Below are 12,320 nucleotides of genomic sequence, written 5' to 3'. Positions count from 1 at the left end.
TATATTATGGTTCCAAAATTGTTTTTTATTTTTTATTTTATTTTATTTATTTTTTTTTTTTTGTGTGGTACGCGGGCCTCTCACTGCTGTGGCCTCTCCCGTTGTGAAGCGCAGGCTCCGGATGCGCAGGCTCAGCGGCCATGGCCCACGGGCCCAGCCGCTCCGCGGCACGTGGGATCCTCCCGGACCGGGGCACGAACCCGCGTCCCCTGCATCGGCAGGCAGACTCCCAACCACTGCGCCACCAGGGAAGCCCCAAAATTGTTTTTTAAGATAGCATCAAGAACTATTTCTAGATACCTGGGAGAGAGGTCATTTTTCAGATAATTTCTCCAAGCAAACACAAGCACAGCCCTTGCAGGAAGGCTGCAGTGTGTGTGTGCAGACCGACAGGCTTCAGCCACAGTAGGTGATAATGAGGAACCAGAACACTAAGTCCCAGCCCAGGCTCTGGGATCTGTCTCTTCATACCCCAGATGGCTTGGCTTCCCGGCCTGGAAAGAAGAGAATGTCCCGGCAGGGGACCTTTCTAAGCATGAATGATTGCCTTCACCCTTATTTAGGAGCAGTGGGGCTGGGCTCCTTCAGAGGCCCCCATAATGGGCTGTTAGGGGGAAGCAGCAGAGGCACATGCAGCCTCCAGCTCACCTATTGTGGGCAGAATGTTACACACAGACATTGAATTGGGCTCGCAGTCAGGAAAACTGGGATTCTATCATTTACAAACTGGGGCAAGCAACTTAACTTGTTTATACTTCCATTCAGTTATAGGTAAAACATGCCTAATAATAATATCTCCTCTGCCAACTTCAGAAGGTCATTGTAGGAATGAACCAGCATATAAAAGTTCTTTTACAGACTGCATATATGATGTAAAGACCTATAGCATATGGAGGTGGAAATAGGGGGCAGATTGACCCTGAAAGAGAGACAAATTGAAGTATCAAGAAGTTGAACAAAGAGAAACAGATTATATCTTTAGGGTTTAAAAAATGAATTAGTAATTAATTAATACATTAGACAAGGATTTACGTATAGCCTACTTCTTGCATCACGCAGATTTTACTATAGACCTAACAATGAAAGACAGGTTGCCCTGTTCTCAAAGACGTTGACAGACTGGACAGAGAGGTTTATAAAAAGATCCATTTTAGTGCAACAGGGTAAAAGTTGTTGGATTTGTTATCTAATGCTGAGTAATAAAGAGCCCCCAAACCCAGTGGCTTAAACCACCCGTGAACATTTATCATCTCTCAGTTTCTGTGGCTCAGGAATGGGAGTGTCTTAGCTGGGTAGTTCTGGCTCAGGGTCTCTCATGAGGTTGCAGACAAGATGTCGTCTGGGGTCGAGTCATCTGAAGGTTTGACTGGGGCTGGAGGACTCGCTAGAGGAATGGCTTACTCATAGGATCTGGCAAGTTGATGTGGTTGTCAGAAGGAGGCCTCTGTTCTTGCCCTCTGTGACCTCCCCACAGGCTGCTGGCTTCCCTAAGCAATCAGAGGGAGGGCAAGTGGAAGCTGCAATGTCTTTCATAACTATCTAGGGTCATTGTCACATTGTCACATCACATCCTATTGGCTACACGGTCAGCCCGGTTCAAAGCAGGTGGGACAACACAAGGGCAAGGGGATGATGGTGGAACAACGTGGAGAGTGGCTACACTGCCATCATGGAAGTGTGAACAACGTGCCTCAGGTGAACAGGCTTTGGACTGAGCTTTGAGTAAAAATAGGGTTTTTTTCAGCACTTCAATTTGGCTGCACTTCAAGTTGAGGGGAAATTGCACTCATTGGCACAGAGTTTTGAAATGGACTCTCATGTTTGGAGAACTGTGAGAAGTTCATCATGGCAGAGACAGCTTGTGGTGGCAGAGGGCAAGAAGAAGGTATGCTGGGGACTGATTAGAAAAGACCCTGAATACATCTGAAGCTAAATAGTGTAGATTTCTCCTAGGGGCAATGGGGTGCCCAGCTGACATGATGAGCAGCCTTTAAGGAAGATCACACAGAAGCATGGAGGTGGGCTCAAGTGAGAAGAGACAAGACACTACTGAAAAGCCAGGAAAAGGTGACAAGGGTGGGGTTAGAACATGGCAGGGAGGATGGAGAAGGAGGCCTGTTTGAGAACAATCTGCTATAGAAACAACAGGACTTGGGAGTTCTAGAAATCACTGAGTTTGATTTTCTTTTTTCTACAGAAGGGGACATTGAGTCAGAGGGATTCATTCAAAGCTAATGAAACTTTTCACTAAAGTTTTAGATTGCCAATTGCAGGCCATAGGAACATATTCACAGAAACAAGTATGTGTGTCAAGACTTAGAAAGAGAAAGAATGAGGCTTTGGGAAGCAGTGAGTTCCCCATAACCTGAGGTCCCTGATGACTAAAGGACGGCAGGGACCCTTTGCTGGTGCCCTTGGTTGAGTTAGGGTCCTTCACTGCAGTTAGAATGTTCTGCCTCCTACATTAGATGTCAGCTTCTTCCAGGCAAGGCCTAGTCCCTGTCATCCTGTATCCCCAACACCTGGTCCAGGGCCTGGCACACAGGAGGAGCTCAGAGAATGCTGGGAGCATCACTGAAGGAGCAGTCAAACCATGGCTCAGTGGATGAAGTAGATGACCTCTAAGGTTCATTTCGAAGCGTCGATAATTCTGAACTCCTATGAGGAAGGCAGCTTGGCCTAGATGATGTGGGGAGGATTAAAGAGTTTAGTAGAAGATGATGGCTGTGGTGAGGAAAGGGACACTCAGAATCGGGCAACAGAGTCCATTTTTAGAACTTTTAATTGTATTCTTACCGCGACTTCTCATTAAAGGAAAAATGATAGTTCTAGAATATCAATCAACGTTATGTGGCCCGAAGCAAAAATGGACAACTTGGGGAGTGGGGGAGAAGCCCAGGGGAGAGCTCTGAGGCCTTGCTGACCAGACTTGGGTCCCTTGTGTGTTGGGGGTTGGAGACGGGAGTGATGAGTGGGCACAAATCACCTGGCTCTGGGCCGCAGCACCCCCCCAGTACTCTCCTGGTGGGAGGAGAGGGAAGCAGCAGAAACTAGGGTGCCCAGTGATCCTGAGACCCAGCCTGAGGCGGAAAGATCCAGTGACAGCTATGGGACAAGGCTGGAGGCGGCTAATATGTATGTTAAACATATGGAAATGAGAGCAAATAGTGGAGCCCGGGAGACAAATATTGAACAGGGTCTGGGCCTGAGACTAAACCAACACAGGGAAATGAGAGGCTGCTGAAAGCAAATGAGCTACCAGGGCAAGATGCGGGAGGGCAGAGCAGGAGAGATGCTGAGGACGGGGCTGCCAGTAGCATCCTATTGGCTCTGGCCACAAGCTGTCACGCTTGAGTGGTGGTGTCACAGAGAGGCGTGCGCGCCAATGTGGGGCCAGGCAAGCTTCAGCCGAGTTTGCCCTCTCTGTCCAAGGTTCCATTTCTTTGTACATTTCCACCCTCCTTAGCACCCTTCTCCCCAGTTTCTGGCAACACTCTCTGTCCTCTAATCCCCGCCCCCACACATGAGCCTGTCTCAGATTGGAAATCTCCACCAGACTCACTCCCTTGGGTTGGAGCCCTGGAGACAGCCAGCTCCAAAATGTTGGCTATGGAGGTGACAGAGGCTTGGGGCAACAGGAAGCTTGGAAGGATGGGGAGGGCGTGAAAAGGGACTTGTCTCAAAGCTCAGGAAGCAAACACATTATTGTTTACTTGGAGGGTATCATTCAAGTTGTTAGTGTCAGAAGAAAGAGGGGTGGGATTCATAACAAAATATCTTCTCTTCTAGAAGACACAGATGAGAGATGGTGGTTGCAATGGCAGATCTGTCCAAACCATGGGAGATGAGTTGGGAGAGAAAATCCACCAGCTTTGCTTCTGTCTGAGAGCACCAGGCTCTGCCCCAGCTCTTTGCTGGTCACTGGGGGGGAGGGGGTATTGGGGGTGTGCAGAGCAGTCTGTGTCACTGTCAGGAAGGTCAAGGTCCTCAAGTGGATGGGGGGGGGAGTGTGGGGGAGAGGGAGCTCTGCCATTCAAATGCAGGGATTGCCCCTTCTTGTCCTTCCAATCCAGCAGTTACTATGACCCCTTGGGGAGATCTCGGAGGTGAGGGAAGTTGTGGGAGGGGGCTAGGTTCCCTCCAAGGCTTTTCTTGCCCGCCCCCATGATCAGGAGTATTACATAAAGACAGTAGATGCCACTTGACTGGCCTCGTTGTCAGATCCAGTTTCATATAAAATAAAGCTCTCAGGAGATACAAACCAGGTAAATAAGTTTTCAGTAGGTTTTAGGATCAGAGCAGATGGCATATTCTAGAGCTTGGGGTACTATTTAGGGAAGACTTTTGAGGGGGGCACTAGAGGAGCAAGAGGTGATGGGGGCATGGAGTCAGGAAAATGAGTCTAGAAAGTAAAGTGGAGGCTCCTGATGATAAGCCCACTGTTTGTCCAAAGACAACCTAGAATAGAACATTCTTGGTCCTTGTTCCCTAGCAAGGCCAGTGGACTTGCCAAGACTCTCATCTCATTTAGAAATCTGAGGCCAGCCTGGCCCTGCCCCTCTAGCCCTGGAACCTTCCAAAATGTTCTCCTCCTCCACCCCAAGACTATATTACATGTCAGGAGACATAGAGACTGATCTCAATTCACTTAACTGCAGTTTCACAAACATTCATTGTATCTTCTGCTAGGTTCCATTCTTAGAGGAGAGGGCAGGGAAAAAAAGGATAAATAAGGTACTATTTGCTCTGTCCAGAGGATGAGAGTCAGGTGTGGGGGGAAGATTCATCCACAAATGGCTGAGATAAGACCAAATGTGATATGGACTAAAACAGAAGTTTCAAATAGATGAGGAGAGCAGAAGAGGAAAGGCCAAGAGCATCTGTGATGACCCCATGAAAACATACAGTTTAAGCAAGGCCTTGACTCTTGAGGGAGCTTTCCAGGTAAAGAAAGGGAAGGGTCAAGGGAGCTAAGAATAAGGCAATCCCAAGCAGATTGTGGTGGTCTTTTTGAGACAGAGTGAGGGACTCGGGTACATGTTTAAGGGTATCACTTAAGAAGAAGGCTGTCTCCAAACCGGAAGGAAGGCTTTCACCAGGAACTGAATCAACCACCCTCATGATACTGGACTTCCAGCCTCGGAATTTAGCATCAAGGTAACCTTGACCTTTTGCCATGGTTCAGAACCATTTTTAATTCAGTTTCCAAGGCCAGCCTTTTCCTGGTATACATGCAGTTGCCAGTGATTTTCTAAATTCACAATGAGAACATTCACCTGCTTGACCCTTACGTCTGGCTTCATGGAATAGAATCAGATTTGCCAGGCCAGCCCCTAAGGGACTCGTCATTGCCTTGTGGACAAAAGACCTGCAATTATGCAGCTATTGCCTGATGTGCCCACGTGCCAATTTCTGGCCCTTCCCAGGCAAAGAAAACTAAGGGGACTGAAATGAAGCTCACAGTCCATTTGGACAAGACAATGGATCTAAGTGACTTAGCAGTGCCTGGAGCACAGTAAATGCACAGTGACTTTTGTTGTAATTACTATTAGTGAACCTTGATTAAAACTCCATGAGATAGATTTTATTTTTTGTTATTCCCATTACATAAATTAATATACTGAAGCTCAGAGAGATTATGTAATGGTTCCAAGGTTTTACGGTTAGTTGGTGGAGAGTCAGCATTGGAATTCCAGTCTGATTCTAAAGTCTATGTTCTTCCCACCACATCTGTTGCCAGAGCTGCTCAGTTGCCAGGTGAAGACAAGGGTTCTTGGATCTCAGCCAAGGGACATTGAAAGGTTAAGGTGCCAGGGCTGGAGAGCGTGGCAAAAAGCTCATCCACTCACTCCTGTAATTGAAACCTAATCGTCTCTGTAACACCTTCATTGGAAAGTAATCAGTGTGTTGGCTGGGTAGCCAACTATGGGTTGGGAAGCTCCCTGAGAAGCCCAAGCAGAATCAAGCCTATATGAGCATCACCCTGCCTCCAGCCCATACTCACTCCCCTTCTGCTGTAGGCATCTCCTGGGGCAGCCTGACCTGGCTCCGCATTCTTACCCCGGAAATTAGTATCTGCAGCCTCTCTGGAGTTTTTACATGTGTATGTCTCCTTTGGAGAGAAAGCCTGTGTCTTCTGGAAATATCTCAAATGGTGGAGCATCACTGGGATTGGCACCTTGGTCAAGCTTTCTTGACTGTCCAGCTCTAGCCATGGAGGACTCAGAATGGCTCACCAGAAACTACACTGGATTCTACCTCTATGTGGGAAGACAATTATTTTGTTTTCTTTTACTTTCTTCCTGAGATAAAACTCTTGCCTCTACTTGTCTCCTCTCCCTGGAGCTGGGGCCACAGGTCCACCACCGGGAGCCATTTGAGCCAACTTGCTGTGTAATGCCTGCGATGGAGTAAATTGTGTCCCCCACAAATTCATATATTGAAATCCTAACCACCAGTGTGATGGTATTTGGAGATGGGGGCCTTTGGGAGGTAATTAGGGTTAGATGACAAGGTGGTGAGGGTTAGTGTTCCCATGATGGGATTAGTGTCTTAATAAAAAGAGACAAAGGCTATCTCTTCATCATTCAAGAAGGAGGCTGTGTGCAAGCCAGAAGGAGGGCTCTCACCATGGTGCTGAATAGAGCAGCACCATGTTATTGGACTTCCAGCCTCAGAATTCAGCATCAAGGTGACCTTGACCTTTTGCTATGGTTCAGAAGCATTTTTAGTTTGGTTTTCAAGGCCAAGCCTCTCCTGGTGTACATGAGCTCTAGTGTCTGGACTGGAGTCTTCACCTAGATGACTTGTCCAGTATTCCGTTGCCTCAAGGCTGGGTCCCTACCTCACTTTCTTTACCAATCTTTTGAGTTTCTGCACCTAAACCCCAGGAACCCTGTAGTCTCCAGCCAGGCCTCTCTGGTCATGAGCACGTATCTGCGTCTTCACCTTCACACATGGCAGCCTCCGAATCCCCAGGTCATAGGCTGCTCCACCTCCTCTCCATGTCACTGCCCATTGACCCTGGCAGCTCCTTCTTGATACTGAACACTGTCCATCTCCTTTTACCATACCCTTCAGAATCAAACCCTTTCCTTTTTGCCTGCTTAACCCTGGAGCTTCACAATATGTCTACAGATCCCCGATTCTCCGGTTCTCAACTTCAGCTTTTATGCCAGTGCTGCACGGGGCTCCCTAGATGGGTGGGCATTGGCTGATTTGGAGCCCTGTTAAGAAGTTCAATTTCAAATCCCAAGTGATCCAAACATACATTTTAGGGAAACTTGAGCAAACTTCATATTCCACCAATATTTACAAAATCAGAGAGAAAGTCAAGTCATTATGAAATGATATCCTATTCGCTTACATTAATGAAAGCAGCATAGCACAAAGCCATTCCTCATGGTCCAGACATTGCCCCAGCCTGTCTGACAGAGCTTCCCGGTATCTGAGGATGTCTCCAACTCCTATCCTGTGCTTGGACACTGCAGAGACATGGAGAGAATGTCTTCTGAGAGATGCAGAGAAGACCTCTCACAGGTTATATGCAGGACCGGTCAAAGATACTGACCAGGCTGGAGGAGCTACGATGGCAAAAGTGGGCTGTCTGGCTGCGGCTCTCAGTCACTGAGTTTCTGACAATGACCAGGGATGGTGCCTGGGGGTGAAGGCTGTGGTGCCAAATACATTCGAGACTTCTAGGTTCATAACTACCCCCATCACAATGCAAAGTAGACAGAACCATCCTTTCCTTCCACATCCGCTTCCTACATTCTTAAACTAACTTTGATGTTAATTTATGACAACCCTCTATCTTCCTTCTCGTGAGGGATAAAGATGAGGTCTATTTTAACCTGACCTGATCTTAGAACACATAAGTTTCTTTTTCTGGGATAAAGAAAAATAGGATTTACTTCCCTCTCACCCAACATGATATGGGATTCTGGTTCCCCAAGAAGGTGTGGGTGTTTTCCAGCACTCTCCAAAACTTCTGCAGAGGACCCTGCAGGTATCTTTGGTGATCCAGCTAGAGAAAGCCCTGGTCCACGTGAGACTGACAGGCAGCTGAAATGGAATTCAGCTGACATGACCAGTGGGCTGCTGCCCCCAGTGGGCTGCTGCCCCCAGTGGGCTGAGTTGGGGGTGCTCTGTTCACCAGAGTGCCCCGTGAGCAATGCTTTTCCCTGTTATTTTAGCAACACAAACCCGTGTAAGAATATCTGTCATCCAGCGAGAAGCAGGGAGGCTCAGAAATGGTAGTGATTACCTGAGGCCGTGGCTCTGTTCACAGCTGGACTACCATCCACCTAAATGTTATGGTTTGGCAGATGAGGTATCTGAGGCCGATGAGGTATCTGGCAGGTAGGTATCAGATACCTCACCTACCATGTCCTGAAGTTCCTTCAATAAACAGTCACTCTTCTGTCTCAGAATGTCAGATCTGGAAGCGACTTGAAGGCCATCTAGTAGATTCATTTTCAAACTTTCTCTGCTCACAGACCCCTTGGAAAATCTGATGGAAATTACCAACTATTTCGCAGGTATGTGTACAAAATAACCATACACATGAATCCTCCTTTTAATTTATAGGAAATTCCTGGATTCCCCAAACCCATTCATGGACCCCAGGTTAAGGCCCCTTGATCTAGTCCTATCTCTACATTTCTTAGATGAGCCATAGAGGCAGAGATGATAATAAGCAGCTTGCCTGGGGTCACTTTCCCAAAGCATCATTATATCCTTAGTATGGACCTTTTCCAGGCTTTCTGAACTCCCTCTGAAAGTGAGAATACCCTACAGGGGTAACACCTTTAACTGTATGCTCCAAACTAGCAGTGATGAGCAGACAGCTGGCTGAGGGCAAGGTAGCCCCTGCATCAGGGAGGAGGATGCCTTGGATTCTCACCCATGAAGAGGAGCAGAGGTCAGCCAGTTCTAGAGCAAATCCTTTCCCGACCATGTGACTCTCGGCAGGTTAATTAACATGTCTGAGACTCAGTTTTCTCATCTTCAAATTGGAGATAATAGCAAGGCTTATGTTTGTGGTGGAAGAAAGGAGATCATGGGCATGGAAGTTAAATCCCGGTAGCTGTTCTTTGTATTTCACTGTTATTCTGGGGGAGGCCGGTGGCCCAGGCCCTGCACCTGTAACGTGACACTGCATCCCAGAGACAGTTTGTGCTGATTTTATGCTTCCTTTTTAATGCTTCTCAACCAGGCTTCTTCCTGGCTGGCCCCGAGTCTTAGGCCTCCTTCTCAGGAAATACGATGTCAGCAGCAGAGAAGTTTGGTCCTTAAATAACTGCCTGCCCGGCACAAGGTGAGCTGCAGCCACTCCCCTTGTCTCCCTGCTCCCTGTCACTGTCTCCTGAGCCAGCGGCTGTGAGGCCAGCTTGCCCCCTGCTGGCAGCCCAGCCTGGGAAGGCTGGCCTCCCGATGTGGGGCTACAGAGTCAGGGGTCAGCTTTCAGCCAGGGCTGAAAGGGGGCCAGCCTAGGACTCAGTGGCCCCGACAGGGCCACCGCCACTTTCTCCAGGCAAGAGGCAACACTTTAGGGTGAACCAGAGTTCAGTGGTCGATCTGCAACCAACCCCCATCCCATACACACACAGACAATCCTGCTGAACATGAACTCTGAGGGCAGCTTGATGCACTGGGAAATGAGAACGGGTCAGGGGTGGATGAAAGGAGTGAAGGCAAAAGTGTGCATCAGGGCCCCTACACAAGGCTTGGTTGTGTGTGTGTGTGTGCGCGCGTGTGCGTGTGCGTGTGTGAAAGAGCTAAAGAGATGAAGAGATGGGGGAAGAGAGAGAGACAAAGACAGAGATAAAGAGACAGAGAGAGATGCACAGGGAGAATATAGACGTATTTACATAGCACCATTCAACCTTCTCCCTTTGGGCTTTGGAAATCTCTCCGAGTGCCCAGTGCAGGCCACAAAGGCCAGACCAGCTCGGAAGGAAGCTGAAGCAGGTAAACTTTAGAGACTGCCTAGGGCTGCAGCAGCCCCCGGAGTCAGAGCTCCCCAGTGAAGGGAGTGGAGCGGGCAAATCTCTTATCTTTCTGGAACAGTTAAATCCCCCCCAGCCCCCGCAGCCGCCCCGCCATTCCAGCACAAATAGAATCCAGCCCTTTAAGGCGGGGCTGTGCTGTTCCCATTTATAGCCGCTGCTTGCCTTTCAATTTGGTCTTAAGATGCAGTGGCTACAAATTGCACAGCTTTGGTCAGCTTTTGAGTGGAAGCAAATTTTCCAGCAGGGGGAGGGAGTGCGGGAGGCTGCGGAGGGGGAAGGGAGGCAGAGGAAAAAAGCTGAAATAGAAAAATTGCTGAAAGGCCTCCTGCAGCCTGTCAGGAGTATTAACTTAGGATGATGTAGGAGAAACGGCTAAGTGGTTTCTGTGTCAGCTACACTGAATCAAACTTGTTCAAATATATGCATGGGAGGGTGCATGGCAGCAAGCCAAGCCCACCTCAGGAATGGAAAACAGCCTCTTCGTTTTAAGGTTTTTTTTTTTTTTTTTTATGTTTTGCAAATATGAGAAATGTTATGCATAAATTAGATTAAAAAGAGGGAGAGCTCTGGGGGAGGGGGCTGTCTGACCTTCTGCTGGAGGGATGGGAAGGGAAGGGCTGGGAGGCCAGGGCCTGGCTGTCTCAGAAAGAAAAGGGAGGTAGGGAGGTGGGGGGCTGTGTCCACAGGGTCTGGGGGAGGCTGGAGAGGGGTGCACTGAGCCCACACACCGAGTGTGCGGGAGAATCCTGGGGCCCCAGAAGGAAAGAATGCACTCTGACAACTGACCAAAAGGAGAAAAACGCTGTACGTGCCTCACCTCAGATCCCCAGATTCTTCTACCCTCTGCTCCCTAAGAGAGAGGCAGCAGGGAGAGATGGAGCACATATCCAAGGGGGGCTGGTTTCTGGGCCCACCTTTAGCATAGCCACCTGACCTCAGACATCACTCCTTTATTTTGAATGCTTGCTGCAGGACAGATATGTTTAACTTTAATTTATTTTTAAAAGATTTAATAAATGCATGCAATACAAACTATGGACCAGTCATTGTCTTAGAGCTTAATGGATATTAATTCATTTAACTATAGCAACTGCCTTATGGTGTCACTTTACAAAGCAGGAAAACGAGGCCCAAGAAGGTTGACTTGCCCGGGGACTGACCCTAGGGTGACAGCTAAGAGTCACGTCCTTGTATAATCCCCCCTCCTGGAGTGCAGGGGGACCCATGCCTTGCTTCTTTTTTTGTAAATTAATTTTTATTGGGGTATAGTTGATTTACAATGTTGTGTTAGTTTCTGCTGTACAGCAAAGTGAATCAGTTATACATATATCCGCTCTTTTTCAGATGATTTTCCCATATAGGTCATTACAGAGTATTGAGAAGGGTTCCCTGTGCTATACAGTAGGTTCTTATTAGTTATGGTTAATAACTTTATATGGCTGAGTAATATTCCATTGTACATATGTACCACATCTTCTTTATTCATTCCTCTGTCAGTGGACATTTAGGTTGCTTCCCCAAGGAGGAACACACCGAGACTTGCCTCTAACCAATAAAATATGGCAAAGGTGATGGGATGTCATTCTATGATTATGCTGCCTTATATAAGACTGTGTCTTAGGAGTCCTGCATGGCCCTGCCAAGTGAGAGGAGGGCCGCGTGGCAGGGAACTCTGGGCAGCTTCGAGGAGCTGAGGGCCACAGTCCTACAACCGTAAGGAACTGAATTCTGCCAACACCCACCAAGCCTAGAAGAGGACCCCAGGCTCTGATGAGGTTGTAGCCCCAGCGGACACCGTGACTGCAGCCTGGCAAGACCTTGAACAGAGGACCCGGCTAAGTGGTGCTAGGAGTTCTAGCCCATGGAAACTGTGAGCAAATAAATGTTTTATTTGTTTGTTTTTTTTTTGCCATACGTGGGCCTCTCACTGTTGTGGCCTCCGCCGTTGCGGAGCACAGGCTCCAGATGTGCAGGCTCAGCGGCCATGGCTCACGGGCCTAGCCGCTCTGTGGCATGTGGGATCTTCCCAGACTGGGGCATGAACTCATGTCCCCTGCATCGGCAGGCAGACTCTCAACCACTGCGCCACCAGGGAAGCCCTGTAAGTGGTTTTTTAACACACTAGTGTATGGCAATTTGTTATGTGGCATTGGAAACATAACATGATGCCTGAGCTGACCTTTGAACCCTTGCCTTAGGGCTGTTCTGTGCTATTACTTACATAGCCATGATTTCTCATAATCCTCACAGTAACTCTTAAGATGGGATTCTTCTATTTTCATCTTATGGCTAAAGAAAGTGAGATTC

Source organism: Hyperoodon ampullatus (genome assembly GCF_949752795.1).
Source record: "Hyperoodon ampullatus genome assembly, chromosome: 6".
Taxonomy (NCBI): Eukaryota; Metazoa; Chordata; class Mammalia; order Artiodactyla; family Ziphiidae; genus Hyperoodon; species Hyperoodon ampullatus.
This window is presented reverse-complemented; position numbering follows the sequence as displayed.